This window comes from Leptidea sinapis, chromosome 45, assembly GCF_905404315.1.
Source record: "Leptidea sinapis chromosome 45, ilLepSina1.1, whole genome shotgun sequence".
NCBI lineage: Eukaryota > Metazoa > Arthropoda > Insecta > Lepidoptera > Pieridae > Leptidea > Leptidea sinapis.
The window spans coordinates 7,758,567-7,763,720 of NC_066309.1; the positions used below are offsets into that span (position 1 = coordinate 7,758,567).

Sequence of the window (5,154 nt, forward strand, 5' to 3'; positions counted from 1 at the left end):
TCTATGTCACCATTTAAAATGCATGGGTTGCATCGACTGTGAATAGTAAGTTTGAGTACAACAAATTAGTAAGCACAGGAGATGGAGGTGGAAAAATGAATGCGTCAAGCGACGTATATGAGGTTTGTAAAGCTGCAGAACTTGTTATTTAAGTGATATAAATACCCCATCCAGACTTACGGCGAGAAGACTCGGCGAGAAGTTTGGCCGAGACTTCTCGCGAGAACTTGCAATTTATCCACACTCTCATTTTTCTCACACGTGATCTGTTTCCCATCCGGTATGGACGACACTACAGATAATATTCAAACTGCAGCAAGTTTGGCTTTGTGTGGACTTGCGTATTATAACTTTGTGAACGTCGTAACTCAAAATAAAGTTAAAAAAAGAAAAGCCAGACGATGGTGGGTAACGCAAATTCATCGAAACAGAACAAGGTTGGTAACATTTTAATTTAATATTTATTTATTCTTTCTTTATTTTTATTATCGTGTATTCATAATTAAATTACCTGTATAAAGTGTACGTACTCTTTAGTTTCAGCATGCATAATCAGTTAGATAAAATAGTTGCAGAACCAAGCGGAGAATTTAAAAAGTTTACTAGTATGTCAACCGTTGATTTTGAGAATTTGCTTATAAATTACACCACTAATTCGCAAACAAGATACCCACCTCCGCAAAGCAGTACCAGCTCGTACGCGTTTTGCAATAACATTAAGATACTTGGCCACAGGAGATAGCTTCCAAAGCCTTCATTTTTTGTTTAAAGTATTACCTCACTTAATTTCAACAATCTTTCCTGAAGTATGTGAAGCCCTGTGTAAAGTTTTGGAGAGAAATAAAGGTAAGTTCTAGTAACAATATTTTTTTTAATTTCACAAATTAGTACAGATCTTTAATCAACATTTAAAAATTTGAAAGAAAGAACATAGAATCATGAATTAAAAGGAAAACTAAGCACCATTGTAGGCTTTAGAAACAACATCAGACAGTAACTCATTTCGAAGTATACACACATGCGTTTGTTCTGTTGTTCTTGTATTGGTCTGCTTGATGTGTTTTTTATTATTATTATTTCCTTTAACGTTAAAATTATTATATATTTTATTTCATGAAATGCTCACATAATGCCTCTATTTGTTTGCGGTGTGTGTGGATTGATGCATCTACTATACTCAATAACTCTTGTGTATATAAGTATTAATTTACTTTTTTTTCTTTTTTTGACTTAGTCGTGTAAGCGTTTCAGTTTTTGACATTTGAGTATTATTGTTGCGTCACTTTGCATATATTGTAATTGAAATGATTTGTAAAACAATTAAAATGTACATCTTGACTTAAAAGAGTGGCAATGAGTTTCTTGCTACTTCTTCTCATTAGCTCAACCCTTTACGAAGTAGCGGTAAATTCAATAAGAAACAATGTTTTTATTATTTATTTTTGACATTCATAAGTGTCATTTCCGTGACCTACATGAATAGTGTTTTTGAATTTGAATTTGTTCGGAATATAACTGTTGCGTATTTTGTCCTGAAATATAAATTATGGGTCGTTCGGAATACAACTGGCGTGTATTTTGTCCTTATTGGATATTAATTTGAGTCGGTTCATAATATGCCATACATGTGTTCTGTCGATGAAACCTTTCACTAGGTAGAGGCTCAGAATAGCTAGACATAGAAGATGATGGCCTATATATAGTAGGTGGAGATGGAACAAAAGTATCGCTTGACAATTGGTGTTGTTGGTTTGAGCGCCGGCGATTAATAAAGAGGCCATATATGTCATACACTATTTCTAGTCGCTCCATTTCAGTAAAAGCGCGCAATTTTTTTGCTGACATAGTTCCATACATATCACAATCATCTGGGAGGGCTGTAGATTCCTGTTTCTTAATGTTTTCCTGAAAGGTACATAAAGTTTCCTTTACAAACTTTCCGGCTTCTTTCACCTCTGACTGAATGAATCGAGGACGACTTGTCTGTGGTGTTATATCATTTCTGGTTTGTGTGGTATCTGTATTCTCTCCACTTGTGCTAGCCTCATCTGTCTGAAAAAAGAAACGTTATATTTTATTTTAATGTTGTAATATCCACTTTTTTCAAATGCCATCATCTACAAAAGAGTGGCTGGAAATCGAAAAAGGATTCAGCTCCAGATTTCCTAGGGCTGTCGGTGCAATTGATTCATATAGTTTTGATATGTCCATCCAATTCAGGTTCAGAATACATCAATTACAAAAAAACTTTTAGTATTGTGCTTATGGCATTAGTGGACAGTAATTATCAATTTATGTTTGCTGATATCGCAGGGCAAGGGAGAATAAGTGATGGGGGAATTTTTCGAAACCCTGTGTTATCGGAAAGAATTCGTAACACCTCCCTTAATTTACCAGCACGTCGACCACTGCCAGGCTCAATAGTTGATATACCATACCTACGTATTTTATGGAGGGAGATGGTGCTTTTGATGGTGCTTTGGATGGTGGCATGAACATCATGAAACCTTATCCTGGCATCCATGACAGGAACAGCCCTGAACACAAATTTAACAAAAACTGTCAAGTGCACGCGTGATTGTGGGGAATACATTTGGAATATTATATATAATACTTACATTAGATGTTGTGTTTATTGTTGACCTCGCAGTTAGCCCTTGATTAAGAAACGAGTCGAGGACGTCGAATGCGAACCATGTCGGTTTGTAAATTTCGTTTTCAAACCGTAATACCGTAATATTATATATATATATGAATAATACTATGAATATAAATATATATATATATATATCCATATTCATAGTATTAAAATGCTTACTTGAAGCATATGATTTACGTGGTACGAATTTAAATTGAAAAAGGCTTACGGCCGTTTTTAATAACCTATCTATCCTTAGTTTAACTTACCTAGAGGTAGGTAAATCTATCTATTTACGCTAACTTACTTTTCAATAACCTATTGACAGATAGCATTGGACTATTACTATATTGGACATAACTATGGATAGTAAAGATCTTGTCAATAAACGGTGACAGCAATGTATCCGTAAGTTAAGCTAAGTCTATTGCAAGGACAGAAGTGGAGTTTATCTCCAATCAAACAAAGTCTTCAAATATCACTTTTACATAATTAATAATAACAGTTAAACTTCACAATTTAGACATTCCACTTCACAATACATATTTACGCAATATACATATACTAGGTATACCTATGTTAGTTCGCGAATGCGCACGATGGACCATCCCAAAAGACGAACGTTGTTAAACTCTCTCTTTCTAGTCGTTCCCTCATTACTGAGGATCGTGGTCATCAACAAGTGATCAACACTTGGAGTGAACTATTTGTTTCCATCGATTCTGTCCATCGCGGCCCTGACGACGGAGCTAAACCTCGGGGACCTGGAGTCTTTTATTTGGTCGGTCCATCTGGCAGGAGATCAGCCTCGGGATTGCCGTTTGTGTTCTCAACTACGACGATCAATTTCTCCAGGCTCTCATTACCCCTTCGCATTATGTGGCCAAAATACGAAAGAATTCGTTGGTTGCATATCGTGGACAGACGGGTTTTTATCTTGAGCTGTGAGAGGATCGACATATTTGTTCACTTGGTCGTCCAAGGTATCGTCAACATACGCCTCCAGCACCAGATCTCCAAGGCATCAATCCTTAATCGAGGATTGATGCCCTGTGTTGTTGAACGTGCGCTGTGTTTATCGTGCTGCTGCGCTTGGTATCAAAACAAGATACAGGTGGTGCTTTTCTTAGACACGTGCACTTTGTATGTCAGACACCAGCTGCTGCAGCGCTACGTTTTAAATCGTTTGCTTTCCAACTATTATTGTTGCTGTTTTGAATGATATTTCAATGTAGAATTTTGGTGTAACACAAATAAAAACAACCTCTTGGTATGGTGGAAATGCAATATGTCACTAGATTTTTCAGATAAACCAAAATCGGAAGTGCCGTACGGCACACCACGCTCTGACAAAGTTATGACCCTCATTTTGTGTATAAGATGGTTTATTTTCCATGGTCTTATAGCTTGTTACAATAGTTTTCTAATACATGCACTCAAATCATCATAATTATAAGGAATCTATTAATACACGTAAATTAATACACATTGATAGGCTGCTGCGCGCGTGCCTAAATCGCGCCGATCTAACGCATACCGCGGCGCGGAGGCACTTGCCAAATTCGAAAGCCTTCTTAAATTACTAATATTATAGACGCACGTATGATCGCTGTCAATAGACAGAAACTTTAATCTGTCTTCAAGCAAACCAGTGACATAGCAAACAGTCTTCGTGGGTAGAACTGTAGTTCATATAAATGATCTCCCTTATATTGCAAAGGATAAATATCAAATTGTGTTGTTTGCTGATGATACATCACTCATGTTTAAAATACACCGTTGCATACCAAATTTTGATGTTGTTAACAATGCTTTAACTAAAGTTGTGCATTGGTTTGAAGCTAATAACTTGTTACTTAATGGTAATAAAACGAAATGCATTAAATTTACTTTATCTACACCCATGCTTTAAATCCTCTATTAAAGATTCTGAAACAGTTAGCTTATAGCCAACATTAAAACACCCAATGTTCTAATAACCATTACATCACCCAAAAGAGTGTTGTAATGTTGTACTGAATTTCATAACAACACTCCTATGTCTTTTTTTTATCCCTTCATGCACAAGGAGTTTCAATATACAGCCACATTCTTATTGCTCGATGCGTGGTATCTGTATGAATTTCAAAAAAAGAACATTTTCGTTTACGCGCGCTCCACACTCCCAGAAATTCGCGTGCCGTAAAATAAAGTAGGTTATTCGAATCCCCGCCATTTTTCTTCGATATTTTTATTGTTTTGTTTACAAAAAATGAGCGATTCATTTAAACGCTGCAAAAGAACATTATATTCGAGTGAATTTTAATTATTGCACTATACAAAATGTAAATTACTACTAAAATAAATAATTGTTTCTTAATACTTATTTTATTTGTATATAATCAGTAACGAATGATATTAGGTTACTGCTAGGACTGGTGTTTTAATGTTAGCAGTAAGCTAACTGTTCCAGAATCTTTTAGAGGATTCATATTCTGGGTGTAGATAAAGTCTTGTACGCAACTGTTGATAATTAG

General features: G+C 35.7%; 1 pseudogene; it reads left to right on the plus strand.

Moving 5' to 3' along the window:
• The first annotated feature begins 282 nt into the window (after window positions 1-282).
• On the plus strand, window positions 283-2,495 carry LOC126977362 (uncharacterized; annotated as a pseudogene).
• Window positions 2,496-5,154: the final 2,659 nt, after the last annotated feature.